The sequence below is a fragment of the Glycine max genome, chromosome 2, assembly GCF_000004515.6.
Source record: "Glycine max cultivar Williams 82 chromosome 2, Glycine_max_v4.0, whole genome shotgun sequence".
NCBI lineage: Eukaryota > Viridiplantae > Streptophyta > Magnoliopsida > Fabales > Fabaceae > Glycine > Glycine max.
Window position 1 is genome coordinate 22,893,788 of NC_016089.4, and position 15,322 is coordinate 22,909,109.

Genomic DNA, 15,322 nt, shown 5'->3' on the forward strand with positions numbered 1-15,322 from the left:
AAGGGTGTTTCCCTTTGCTCCTACGTATTCCTCAATTTGGGATGAGAAAATCAGACCTACGTAGTTCTTTTTTATCAAGTGATTCTTTTTTACTTTAAGAGGTGATCATTTTAAGGCGTTGGACCTTAAAAATGATCCATTTTACTTAGTGAAAAAAATGAAATGACAAACTTCAAAAGCCTATTTTTATGGACGAGCTTGACTAGGCGAATTGATTTTAGCCTTTAGTTTCACTTTAGTTATTAATCAATTCGATTAAGAATGAGAAATCCCAAAGAGAAAACGTCCGATTGATTTTCCGCTTTATTTTACTAAAAGATGTCTTTTTGATTATTATATTATTTTTTTACCTCTTTTTGATTTCCAACGTGGTTACGGCACGACCGAACGGTCGGAATTTAATTTAACCGAAGTTAATGGATAATACAATTCAAACGTTCGGTGGAAATTTATTTTATTTTTAAGCTAAGCGAGAAATGACTTAAGTAAAATGGCTTAAGCACGTCAACAGGGGGTATAAAAAGTAAACAAAACGAGAATAAAAATGCACGAAACACAATGTGGACCACTATGGGTACATAGAATGAATCGAAAAGCTTGGTTCGAGGTACTTACCCGTTGAAGATCGAAGAACGATGAAGAACGAATGAAGAACGTCGAAGAACGGTTGAAACCTTTGCAAGATTCCTCACGGAAAACGTTACGGAAACGTTTCGGAAGCGCCTCGGCTTAGATTTTCTTCACGAAAATAATTTTTCCAAGCAAATTCGAAAGAGAGAGAAGTGCCAAAGGGGCTGAACCCTTTTCTTCTTCACTTCCTCCCCTATTTATAGCAAAATAGGGGAGGTGGTTGCCGCCCAAAGACTTAATCAAGAAGATTTCTAAGCGCACCCGAATTACTAAGTTCACCCCCCTTTTCGTATTTTACGGAAAAGTTACGGAAACCTTACGGAACTGTTTTCGAATTTGATTTTCATCTTTTTTCTCTTCCCTTTCACCAATGTTAAGTGGAATATGCTTACCCAAGGTTTTCGGAAATTTTACGGAAGTATTACGGAAGCCACGGAAGCCCCGAAAACCATTTTTCAAAAACGTGGAGGAGCTTGCCGCCCAGTTGCTTCCTCCTTAAGCAACCCAACTTCCAAAATGTTCTGGAAGAGCCTAGATTTGAATTGCTATTTACACCCATATCTTGATAAGTTCACCCCCTTACCTTTTTTGGTGATTCTTTTTTCGTAAAGTTACGGAAACTTACGAATCTCGTAACGATACTTGTTTTCTTTCCGTAATGTTACGGAACCTTGCGGATTACATAATCATCCCCTTTTTGACTTATGGAATGTTACAGAATCTCACTTAATTATGCAACGATGCTTCCATTTGATTTCCGGTGTGTCACGGAAACTTACGGATTGTGCATCAATATTTTTTGGTTTTTCGGCATGTCCTGGAATTTCACAAATTGCCTAATGATGGGTGCCAAGCACCTCACAAGGACCAAAGAAAGGTCGCATGTCATCAAGCAAAGGTCCCCGGACGAAATTAGGGTATGACAGTTGCCCCTCTTTACTTGTCTTTTATTGGAGATAAAAGGAAAGTAAAGACAAGACACTAATTTCGTTCCTCTCGATTTGACGAGAGTCGCGGGTGACCATAAAATCTCCACATGCAAATGACTTGTTGTTCCTGGATTTTCACAAATCGCCTAATGATGGGTGCCAAGCACCTCACAAGGACCAAAGAAAGGTCGCATGTCATCAAGCAAAGGTCCCCGGACGAAAATTAGTGTATGACACTAATTTCGCTCCTCTCGGTTGACGAGAGTCGCGGGTGACCATGACTTGTCGTTCCCGGAATTTCTCAAATTGCCTAAAGATGGGTGACAAGCACCTCACAAGGACCAAAGAAAGGTCGCATGTCATCAAGCAAAGGTCCCCGGACGAAAATTAGGGTATGACACTAATTTCGCTCCTCTCGGTTGACGAGAGTCGCGGGTGACCATGACTTGTCGTTCCCGGAATTTCTCAAATTGCCTAATGATGGGTGCCAAGCACCTCACAAGGACCAAAGAAAGGTCGCATGTCATCAAGCAAAGGTCCCCGGACGAAAATTAGTGTATGACACTAATTTCGCTCCTCTCGGTTGACGAGAGTCGCGGGTGACCATGACTTGTCGTTCCCGGAATTTCTCAAATTGCCTAATGATGGGTGCCAAGCACCTCACAAGGACCAAAGAAAGGTCGCATGTCATCAAGCAAAGGTCCCCGGACGAAAATTAGTGTATGACACTAATTTCGCTCCTCTCGGTTGACGAGAGTCGCAGGCGACCATGAAATTTCCGCATGTAAATGACTTGTTGTTCCCGGAGGAACAAAAGGTGCAGAAGACTATGTCAGCCTCTGCATGCTATCAAGCGTTCTGTCTTACAGATAGCAAAAGAATGTTTATACGGATAACCACTCGGGTATTTCCGCGTATCATCGGGCCCGCCGCCTCTGGATGACACAAGGGTGCAGAATGACCAAACTTGGTCTCTGCTTGTCATCGGGCCCGCCGCCTCTGGATGACAAAAGGGTGCAGAATGACCAAACTTGGTCTCTGCTTGTCATCGGGCCCGCCGCCTCTGGATGACAAAAGGGTGCGAATAACCGTAAGGTATCTCCGCGTATCATCGGGCCCGCCGCCTCTGGATGATACAAGGGTGCAAAATGACCAAAAGGTATCTCCGCGTATCATCGGGCCCGCCGCCTCTGGATGATACAAGGGTGCAGAATGACCAAACTTGGTCTCTGCTTGTCATCGGGCCCGCCGCCTCTGGATGACAAAAGGGTGCGGATAACCGTAAGGTATCTCCGCGTATCATCGGGCCCGCCGCCTCTGGATGATACAAGGGTGCAGAATGACCAAACTTGGTCTCTGCTTGTCATCGGGCCCGCCGCCTCTGGATGACAAAAGGGTGCGGATAACCATAAGGTATCTCCGCGTATCATCGGGCCCGCCGCCTCTGGATGTTACAAGGGTGCACGTCACATGACCTCAGGGTCAGTATGACAAAGATTATGGGGCGGCCGACAAAAGCAAGGCTCTTGCTCCTACGTATCCTCCAATGAGGAACTCAGACCTACGTAGTTCTGGATAATTTGTGAGACTTGAAAAGTCTCCATCGGAAAATGCTGACATCTCCGGAAAGGGCGCAGATGACCATATTGGCCTCTGCTCGTCAATCACACTTGGGGTGACTGAATGACGAGTTGCGGATAACCGTAAGGTGTCTCCGCGGGCTACCAGCTCTTGAGTCATGGCAACAAAAGGCGGTATGGTCGACAAAAGCGAGGCTCTTGCTCCTACGTATCCTCTAATGAGGAACTCAGACCTACGTAGTTCTGGATAACTTGTGAGACTTGAAAAAGTCTCGTTGTTTTCTCCACTAAAATGCAAACATGCTTTAGCAAAGAGACAAATATTCCAACTGATTTAGAGCAGCATATGCTTTTTTTTTTTTGAGTGAAAAACAATGCGTCTACCGGGGAAGGAGAGTCTGCCGATGGGATCCCCCATAACCATAAATGAGATTTTGGATGTTAGCATTTCGTTTCTAAATGACCATTTAGAGGAAACACCGGGTTCGACAAAAATAGAAGAAAATCACTCAAAGTGGATCAATCTTGCACAGGTAAGTGTTTCATCCTAATTCCGAACCATAGATATGTCATGACTTGACTTTGCAAATTATTTCCTATCAAATCAAAAATTACATGCGCGATTATGGATCTATAGGGCTTCCCTTGGGAATGGGTTCTTTTGGTGGTTTTTTTTTTCGGCTTTTGTGTGTTTTTGGCTTTTGATTTTTCTGGCTTTTTCTTTTTCTGTTTTTTTTTTGTTTAGTGCGGGGCGAGAAAAAAAAGTCGCTAGCGCACGGGATTTTGGTTGGTAATCAAAGGGAGAAGACCATTTTAGGTCGTGGTTTCCTTTCCTTCCCTTTTTGTTCATTTGGTGACAATTCTGTATTGTTCAGATATTGTCCGGTCCAAAGACTTCTCTGCACATTTCTTCTGTTTTCTTTCGATCCTTGATCAGGAGCTTTCTTTCCTCCTTTTCTCTTTTTTCTTTCTCCCATTCTTTGATTGGGAATTTTCTTTCTTTTCTTTTTGCTTTCTCCCACTCTTTGATTGGGAATTTCCTTTCTTTTCTTTTTTTGCTTTCTCTTTGATTGGAAATTTTCCTTCTTTTCTTTTTTGGCTAAGGATTATGGTGAGTCAGGATTTTGGCTCAAGGTTTGTAGAATGGCTAGACATGATACATGTCGGGGTTTGGTTTGGCTCAAGGATAAAAGGGATGCCCCACATTATTTCCATGACACAAATGCAAAAATGATGATTTGGAAACTTTATGCAAAACTGGTCATGCATGCACCTATGCGGACACTCAAGTGTCAAATTTTTATGGTCATGTGATGCTAGGGCTCAGGATTCATTTCCTCTATTTTAAATCAACCCAATGTTTCCAAAATATGTTCTTTTATCAATTTGTGCATTCATCCGAGTCCATTTCGGGCGTCCGGGGAAAACTTCACAGCATTCACCCTTCAGGTGTATACCCATTTTTTTCAAAAACTAGTTATGATCAGTGAATTTTTTTTTTCAAAGAAAAGTTGGAAATCATCTCTTTTCAAAAGCATGTTGGTTTTTCAGCTTGACAACTTATTTTTTTCTTTTTTTTTTCTTCTTTTTTTTATCATTATCATTTGTTTATTTCTTTTTCTTGTTTGTTTTTTTTCTTTTTTTCTTTTTTTTTTCATGAGGTATTTTGCTACCTAAACATGTGCATATTTTTGTGAGGTATTTTTGCTATATACATGCATATCCAAGGTATCTTGCCACCTAAACATACATATATATGTTTTGTGAGGTATTTTTTTGCTACATACACGCACATCTAAGGTATCTCTCTACCTAAACATACAAATATATATTTTGTGAAGTATTTTTTTGTTTACATACACGCACATCTAAGGTATCTCTCTACCTAAACATACATATATATATTTTGTGAAGTATTTTTTTGTTTACATACATGCATATCTAAGGTATTTTCACTACCTAAACATACATATGTATATTTTGTGAGGTATTTTTTTGTTTACATACATGCATATCTAAGGTATTTTCACTACCTAAACATACATATATATATTTTGTGAGGTATGACTACCTTCCGAGCTTGCGCTTGTTTTATTTAAATCCCCAGGATCATGAGCAAGTAGGTGCGTCCTACTATAAAAAGTGATCAAATAACAAGCATAGATTCAAAAGGTACTAGGTTGCCTCCTAGTAGCGCTTCTTTAACGTCTTTAGCTGGACGCCTTATGACTTGTCGGTCACTGACCTAGTACTTTGCTTACCTTTGGCTTTGGACTTGGTTGCCTATTGGTCGGCCATGTGTCGTAGGCAATACTCAAACCTTTTTGTGGATGAGCAGAGGTGAACTCTAAAGGTGGTGGCGGTGCGTCTATTGCCCGCTACCGACCATCCCAATGCTGCTGTGGTGCTTCGCCCTGCGCCTGCCTGGGGGCGCAGTACTTCTTAATGAAAGCTCGATTGGTAGGAGGGTCTGATGACTTTGCTGGGGGCGACAGACACTCCCTAGAACTGACAGAGACCCATATTTAGAGCTGGCAACTCCAAGACCCTGTTGGACTTCTTCGGGTCCACTGGGTGTCTTGCAGGCGCGATCCCTGCAAACAATAGATAAAATCAGAAATCAGTTGAGCGATGTGCATACTTACCTATGATGACGTGACCTTGCCGGGGGGGTACGGGCACCCTGTAGGACTGATAGAGGCCTGTAACCAGAGCTGGAAACCCCAGGGCCCTGTTGGACTTTTCCGGGTCCACTGGGTGTCTTGTGGGTGCGATCCCTGCAAACAATAGATGGTATCAGAAATCAGTTGAACTATATGCATACTTACTCATGTCGGGACGACACAGACCAACTGATACTTTTGCAGGGGGAGATTGGCATTGCGGTCGCTGGGCAGAATGTTGCTAAGTAGCAACGTCATCTATATCTATGTAAGAGTGGTCATGTTGGTGCGCATGATCTGCACTCGTCTCTTTGCAGCGGCACAGGTGAAATCTTGCCCCGGTATGCATAGTAGTTGTGTGATAGCCTCCCTCTCTGGTTGTGCTCGCACAGTTGGCCCTCCTCCAATATCAGGGGTGGCCCAGGAATCGTTAAAAGGAAACTACTGGTCCCTTAACCGGGAGTGCAAGTCTTGGTTAAGCATTTAAGGACAGAGGACCTTAAATTATCTTAAGGTGTGGATATGGAGCCCACTAAAAGTGAGGACGCGTAATCCTCTAAAGGCGAGGGCGTGTAGCCCTCTGAAGTTCAGGACGTGTCGCCTTTCGAAGGCGAGGGAGTGTAGTCCTATGATGGAAAGGACGTGCAATCCTCTGAAGGTGAGGGCATGCCCCCCTTTGAAAATGGGGAACATGTAGTCCTCTGATGGCGAGGACGTGTAGTCCTCTAAAGGTGAGGACGTGTAGTCCTCTGAAGGTGAGGGCATGTAGCCCTCTGCCGACAAGGACGTGTAGCCCTTTCAAGGTGAGGGCGTGTAGCCCTCTGACGGTGAGGGTAACTAGTACCCAAGGTGAGGACGTGTAGCCCTCTCAAGGCGAGGACATGTAGTCCTCTGGAGGTGAGGGCGTGCAACCCTCTGATGGTGAGGACGTGTAGTCCTCTCAAGGCGAGGACGTGTAGTCCTTTCAACGGTGAGGGTAACTAGTACCCAAGGTGAGGGCGTGTAGCCCTCTCAAGGCGAGGATATGTAGTCCTCTAGAGGTGAGGGCGTGCAGCCCTCTGATGGTGAGGACGTGTAGTCCTCTCAAGGTGAGGGCGTGTAGCCCTCTAACGGTGAGGGTAACTAGTACCCAAGGTGAGGACGTGTAGCCCTCTGATGGTGAGGGCGTGCAGCCCTCTGCTGGTGAGGACGCGTAGTCCTCTCAAGGCGAGGATGTGTAGTCCTCTCAACGGTGAGGGTAACTAGTACCCAAGGTCCACCCTTATGAGAAAGCAAGAGATCGACTCATCGAGAGGGCCGGTCATCCCAAATCCACAAGATTTGGACATTAGATGTAGGAAATCTATGCAGTTAACATGATTTTTAGGGATGTAGATGCATGCAACCTTTGTCGTGAAATTTGGTAAATGCGGACTTCATTTGAAACAATGCAATGTAATGGAAAGTTGTACAATGTTCATGACATTCTTTCCCTATTTTGTGATTTTGATTTTGATTTAATTTTTTTTTTGGAAATCACAGATTGACTGTCCTTTTGAAAGAGGTGATAATTCATGCAACCTCATCCTATCTTTTTTGCAAATCTCTCCGGGAACTCCCTCAGAGTGTATGTTCTTTTTGATTTAGTCACTTGACCGTTTTGGAGTGACGGCAATGGAGTCGTTTGATGTTTAATCAATCCATTGAAATCCTAGGGTTTGTCCCCTTTTTTTTGTTAAAAACATCGATGGGTGAGAACTTTTGATCGGCCCCTATGTTCACTTGAGGCTCATGCACGGTGCCCCTCATTGCCCCAGTGTAAGGCTTTGAGGTACCAATCGTTGTCTTTCGTCATGACCTTGTAGCTGGGAACCTATTGAGTGAGAACTTCTAATCTGCCCCTAGGTTCGTTTGAGGTTTATGCATGGGGCCTTTCATTGCCCCAGTGTAGGGCTTAGAGGTACCAATTGTTGTCTTGTTTTCACAACCTCGTAGTGAGGAAGAATGAAAGACGCAATTGATTACCAGCAATTTATTCAAATTTTAAAGCCTGTGATCTATTACACAAGTCTTGTAATCGATTACCAGAGGAGATTTTCAAAAAATAATTTCCAAGAGTCACATCTATTCAAATGGTTTATGAATGGCCATCAAAGGTGACTTGGAAACACGAATTTAAAGAGAGTTTTCATTGCCCACAAAGTTTATCCTCTCAAAAGATTAAGAGTTTTTCTGAACTGAACTGTCTTATCCTCTCAAAAAGATTCCTTGGTCAACCACTTGCATATTCAATAAGGAATTTTGATTGGTCTTCATTGTACAATCTATCCCTTTTAAGAGAGATTTCTTCTTCCCTTCTTCTTACTTCTGAAAAGGGATTAAGAGACTGAGAGTCTCTTATTGTAGAGGATTCTTGAACACAAGGGAAGGGTTGTCCCTGTGTGGTTCAGACTTTGTAAAAGGAGTTTTACAAAGAGAGTGAAAAATCTCAAGTGGGTTTCTTGAGGACTGGACGTAGGCGCGGGAAGTGGCCGAACCAGTATAAATCAAGTTTGCATTCCTCTCTTCCTTTAAACTTCTTTTATTGCTATTTATCTTTTGCTTTAAAGAAGTTTATTTTGATTTGTCTTTTGAGTAATTCATGTTAAGGGTGCATTGTTAATCCAAAAAGAAAGAGTGATAGTTCAATTGGGGAATAGTCTTTGCATCTTAATTCAACCCCCCTTTTTCTTAAGGTAACTGAGGCCATTTGTCCAACATCCTATTCTTGACAACTCGCTTCTCTAAGAAGACAAACTTTCTGGAATGATAAAATGAAGTCACATGAACGTCTATATTTTTACTTGAAAACACAGTCAATCAAATGCCTTTTTATTTTTTTTATTTTGAAACTTATTTTTTTATTTTGAAACTTATTTGTTTTGAACTTTACTCGTTGTTTTACGGCAACCCCACCAACGTGCAAGACGAGTAATCTCTGATTGAACGGTCTTGGAAGTCCAAACTCAGGAGCACAGGTCGCTTGAGCAAACTGACCAATGGCTTGCACTTGAAAATCCTGATGAGTCATTAGAGACATCTAACAACAGTTTTCAAAATTGCCCCATGTGTGGCATCTCTTGTCAATGTCAGGATTTACACGCGATTCTCCTCAAATTTCAGCCAGCCCGCATCAATTAGACCTTGCACCTTACGCCTGAGGGACATACAGTGCTCAATGGAATGCCCCAGGGCTCCCCCATGATATGCACATGTTGCGTTCGAGTCATATCCTCAGAAAAATGGGGGTTTGAGGGAACCTAGCAGGGGTTATGGCTACCATTGCGTTATCAAGTAGATATGGGAGCAAGTTAGCATATGACACCGGAATTTGGGGTGAATCCTACAGGCTTTTCGCTGCAAAATTCATTTCTTGGTTGGTGTTTTTTTTGGTTTGTGCTAAAGGTGGTCTTCGTCATTGGAAGTGCGGTAGACAGGCTTTGTGGTTGATTTAGGGATGGCCTTTGTGGATAACTGGGTGGTGGGTAAGGAGGAGGTTTGTTATTGATTGAGTAATGACATTGTTGGGTTTGGTGGGAAACTTGGCCGTATAGGAATGGCAGTCACAGCATGGGTTTCTCCCTCTTTCTCACCCTCTTCATTTGCCCCAGTTTTCTCATTCGTCCAAGCAGGATGACTAAATTTGCCTTTTTTCATACCCACATCGATCCTTTCACTGGCAAAGACCAAATCTTCAAAGCTTTGAAGGTGCGTAGCCCACCATTTTCCATAGTAGAATACTGGTAATGTGTCTACTATCATTTTCATCGTTTTTTTTTTGTCATTGAGGTGCCACTTTGAGCTGCCAGGTTCTCCACCTTTGAGCGTATTCTTTGAAAGATTTGTGCCCCCTTTTTGCACATGTTCTGTAGTTGCATCCTATCTGAAGACATTATACTGACACTGCCTAACGAAGGCAACCACTAGGTCCTTCCAAGAATGGACTCGGGAAGGTTCCAAGTTAGCGTACCAGGTAACAGCTACCCAGTAAGACTTTCTTGGAAGGAATGTATCAGTAATTCCTTATCTTTTGCGCATGCCCCCATCTTCCGATAATACATCTTTAGATGGTTCTTGGGGCAAGTAGTCCCCTTGTACTTGTCAAAGTCCAGCACCTTGAACTTGGGAGGGGTGATGATATTGGGTTCTAGGAACAACTCTTTTAGGTTAGCAAAGGCATAATCTTCACCTCCTTCAATGGCCCTGAGCCTTTCCTCTAAATGATCTAACTTTTCCATTTCTACCATAGCACGAGGGTTTTTACTTGTTGTGGAATGCAAGAGGTGTAGCTGGAGGTGATATTGAGGGCCTTCCGAAGTGTTTTCAAGGGGTATACCACCAACTGCTTGCCCTTCAGTGGCATATCCGAGCCAAGGCTCGAAGTCGGCTAGATTGTGGTGGGGAATTTCATGTGTCTCTTCCACGGTTTAAGAGACATGTGCATGATCAGTTTGGGGTTGCTGGCTCTCAAAGGGTATAGGAGTGGAGTTATTGACATTCTTATTGGGAGTGTACGCCACATTGGGTGGCGTATAGTTGAGAGGCAAGCCATATGGCGGGAAGGCGTGCTCGTTTTGAATTTGTACATTATGGGGGCTGCCCGTACTTCCCAAATCTTTGCCTACCATATCTGAGGTTGGATGATTCATTTGGTTGATGCCGGATGGGGACATCAGGTTCACCTTAGCAACAACGCTGGTAGCGGCAATTACAACCACATTGGCTTCCATTATCTTTTTCACGCTCATCATGGCCTCCATCATTGTGGCCATTTTCTCTTTAATGGCCTCCATGTCGGCCTTCATCTTCTCTTGTATCTCCTCTACTTCACCCATTACTCTAGCTCTAGCACAAGTTCGGTGAGGACGCCGTAAAGCATGTTTTTTTTTTTTATAACAATGATTAAGGTCATTTTATTTTATTTTATTTTATTTTTCAAGGAAAGAATGCAATGAGCAATGCAACCAATGAAAAGCATGGATGTATGCGAATGATGTACAGTTGAAGATTGCGAATTTTTACGCAGGATATGGGGTTGAATCAATTTAGATTTTCAACATGGTCCATGACATCTTTGTCAAGGTGAAACTGGAAGTAACAAGGACATCAACAATCCTAAATATGTTTGGCAGTAGACGAAGCAGTGATGTGACTCGATTCATCTTTTGCCCCAATTTTGCAAGACGGTTACTTCCATATTTCAACTTGACTTGATGAACCTTTTTATAAAAGCATGAGCTTGGTTCAACCCTATAATCCAAGGAATGGCAATTCTGATCGCCAATATTTCAACAACATCTCATAGGGATGAATGACTCAGGCATACTTTAAGCTATGCATGGAAAATGTAATTATGAAATTGAGATGCCCGAAGAGACACCATTTCCTAGTTAACCATGCATTAGGTACCATGTTCAATTATTTTGTTTTGTTGTTGTGAAACGGGTTTATGATCCCAACATGGTTGGCTCATGGTACCGAATATATGCAACCAAGAATGCATCATGAATTTTCATGCTTCCTTTTTTTGTTTTCGTTTTGTAGAGGAAAATGCAAGGCTCATGCATGAGCAAACAAAAAGTATGTTGAACGCATATGATGATGCAATGACTCATGCAAAATGTGAGGCTGGAATATGATAACGGACAAATGCAGGAACGATATGTTCATTATGATATTATGAAGAGATGCTTATGCGATGCATGATATGAATGCATTTTACGGACACGAGAGCCCGGAAAATTATCTCTTCTTACTTGCGCATTTGGGGGCGCAGTGCCCCATGTGTACAATTAAGAAGGTGATATGGACCTTCCGGCTTCCCGTGACAAAGGACGAGACCAACATACAATGCATGCTAGAGATAAAATGTGGGAGTGACTTGATTCGCACTGATTTTTGGAGTAAAAACGTGGGATAAACTCATTTTTTTCAAAAAGTTATAACTAGTCAAGATCTGAGCGACAATACAAACTTCCTAGCGGTTTCTAATCATATGGTCCATTAAGTCTATCATATGCTGACAATAGCTGAGAAGTCCGTGGATCTCCTCGGGGGCGGAGTAGGTGTCCGCCACTGCTTTGGCCTTGGCTAGCAATCGGGGAAGTTCTTGACTCCTGTTCAAAGTAAGAGCAAATCAGTCCGTCCACATTGTTGCCTCTTGGTGCAATGAATCAATTACCCTTTCCCTTGCTTCCCTTTCTACTGATATCTTGGCGTACTCATCCTCTAGCCTTTGCTCGTGAGTCGCCGCTAGATTTAGCTTCTCTTTGCACTTATCAATGATGGCCCACATATTCCCTTCAGTCTCGCTTAACTGTTGGGACAAATTTCTTTTCGACCTAAGGTAAGCCTTTAGCTCGTCCTTCAAGATCATGCCTTTGACCCGTGATGATTCCTTTCACCTCTTCGGAGTTTGAGCTCACTATTGCTGCCCTATAAAGCCCCTCAAAACTTTGCTGGCACGTGCTCTTCCTTTCGAGCCTTCTTGGTTTCTCGTTCCAAGGCTTCATCGGTGGCCATATTGACATCCCTTAGTTCATCATACTCTTTTCAGACTTTGATGGCTATGGACTTGAACTTCTTTTCGACTACCCAGGCTCTTTCAAGCTCTGCCTTTAGGGCTTGTACCTCATCACTTTCTTCCGAAGCTTTAACCTCATCGTCTCTCACAGTCTTTAGATTTGGGAGCCAATCCAGTCCTTGTGTTCGGACTCTCAGCCACTTATGATAGCCGCCGATGATCCCATTACTGCTTCCCCTAAGCTCTCTGTCCTTTCTTCACGCCGCATCCCATGCCTTGCGAACTCCTTGGAGTACCCTCGCGTTGTGGTCAGTGAAACCTCGTGCGATGAAAGGCGTGATGCTTTCGTCTGATGGCACTCCTCTCATGGGACATCCTTCGCATGAAGATAGAATCCTGATTCTTCCTTCCTTCTAGCGAGGGAACCATTTAACAGACGCCCCTCCATGCTAGCCAAGAGTTGGTGCACAACAAATAATTCTTGCGCCGCTCTTTTCACATCCCCGGTCGAACGTGTCATACATGGCCAAAATGGCGGCGACCGGGCTTTCCTTGCCATGTCGAAAGGCGAGGAAAGCGTCAATCACCGCTAGGTCCACTAACCCTTCCATATTCGGAATGAGGACAACTCCAAAGATCAAAAGCGCCAAGATGTCAATAAAAGAAAGCCCATTCGCCTTGATTTGCCAAGGCCTTGCTTTTACCTCCAAATATTTTCTCGGTATTCCGACCACCCCATTTTCGACTTGCCTTTGGCGGTCTAATTCCTGCGCCGAGATTTGGACTTTTTTAGAAATTCTGGCCAATGAGGGGTAGAACCCTGAGAAGAGGTATGGTTTCCTTCCCCCTAGAGGACATCCTAGGATCTCTTCAAATTCTTCCACCATTGGTGATAGCTAGAAGTCCCCAAAGATGAAGCACCTCAACGGCTGATCATAATACTGGGCGAGGGAGGCAATTGGTTCCATGGAGACTTCTACCCTAGCTAGGTCCCAAATGCTTACCATAGGCTTTGCGGAAGGCTTGTCGTTGAAGTTGACCCATTAATTGCCCCAACTTTCGTAAACTGGTGACCTCTAAGCTCTTGATTTTGACTTGATAAAACCTCTTTTTAAGCGAAGGCTTTTGACTTGATCCCATGTTTTACTAAAGTGAAATAAAATCTAGTGCGAATCAAAACTCCGACATCTATCATGGGTGGAATGGATGAATGCATGAAGGAATGCATATGACACGGATGCAATTTATGAATACGGGAGCTCGGGAATTTGTCTCCTTCTTAGATACAACGTCTTGGGGTAGCAAAGTGCCCAACGTATGTATTCAAGAAGGTGACACGGACCCTCCGTTGGTTTGCCCAAGAGAGGGGATTAAGACGGAACCCACACATGATGCACATGCGAAAGGTACAATACGGGGATGTACATAGTATGATAATATTCACTGAACATAAGCAAACGGGTATATGATACTTATGCATGGCAGTGTGAAAAATGGCACGCAGCGTGTTTGCTCCGTGCCCCTATTTAAGGGACCTATAAGGGAGAGAACTAACTAGGCTTTTAGCAATAATCCCCAAGGTAGTCATATCTCTTTTGATGGTTTCTAGAGGTATCATCCCCTTCGAAGAACATATTGCAGCAGTAGGGACTACTAGCAACAATAAGTTTTCAAAGAGAAAAGCTCTAGATGAGGGTTCACTGTAATCAAGCAAGTCGGAGACCTAGCATGATTACAGATTCACCTCCACTCCTTATGTTCCCATGAACCCGGGTATAGGGCCCTTTTTCACTCACAGTGTGTGCAAATAGTGTTAGTGTTTGTGTGCATCAAATGAATAAATATTTACCTCATGCATACATTCTAAAACGCACTAAAAGCAACAAAGAGTTTATATACACAAGAACATAATGAAAGGAAACCAACAAAGGGGTAAGTCACGGTAAAACATTGCACAAAATTAAATGGCCTAACTCTCTAAAAACAGTCCCCAGTGGAGTCGCCAACTGTCGCAACCTACCCTTCGGCGGGAGGGCGACGCGTGACTCGCGGGATGCGTGTTCCACGAAAGGAATACGCGCGGAGTCGCCACCAACGTTTATTTGAGGAAAACGTCGGAAAAACCGGAAAAGACGCGATCTACGAACTTTTAAGTGAAAGGTTCGGGAGTTGTATTTACGCACGGGGAAGGTATTAGCACCCCACACGTCCGCCCCAAGGGACGGCAGCCTTTAATCGAATGTGCAAACATGACTTTGATTTTTTATGTTCCCTTTTTATGTCTCTATATCCTTTATACCCTTTTTATATTTTTCTCTTTTTGTGGTCGACAAGGGTGTTTCCCTTTGCTCCTACGTATTCCTCAATTTGGGATGAGAAAATCAGACCTACGTAGTTCTTTTTTATCAAGTGATTCTTTTTCACTTTAAGAGGTGATCATTTTAAGGCGTTGGACCTTAAAAATGATCCATTTTACTTAGTGAAAAAAATGAAATGACAAACTTCAAAAGCCTATTTTTATGGACGAGCTTGACTAGGCGAATTGATTTTAGCCTTTAGTTTCACTTTAGTTATTAATCAATTCGATTAAGAATGAGAAATCCCAAAGAGAAAATGTCCGATTGATTTTCCGCTTTATTTTACTAAAAGATGTCTTTTTGATTATTATATTATTTTTTTACCTCTTTTTGATTTCCAACGTGGTTACGGCACGACCGAACGGTCGGAATTTAATTTAACCGAAGTTAATGGATAATACAATTCAAACGTTCGGTGGAAATTTATTTTATTTTTAAGTTAAGCGAGAAATGACTTAAGTAAAATGGCTTAAGCACGTCAACAGGGGGTATAAAAAGTAAACAAAACGAGAATAAAAATGCACGAAACACAATGTGGACCACTATGGGTACATAGAATGAATCGAAAAGCTTGGTTCGAGGTACTTACCCGTTGAAGATCGAAGAACGCTGAAGAACGAAT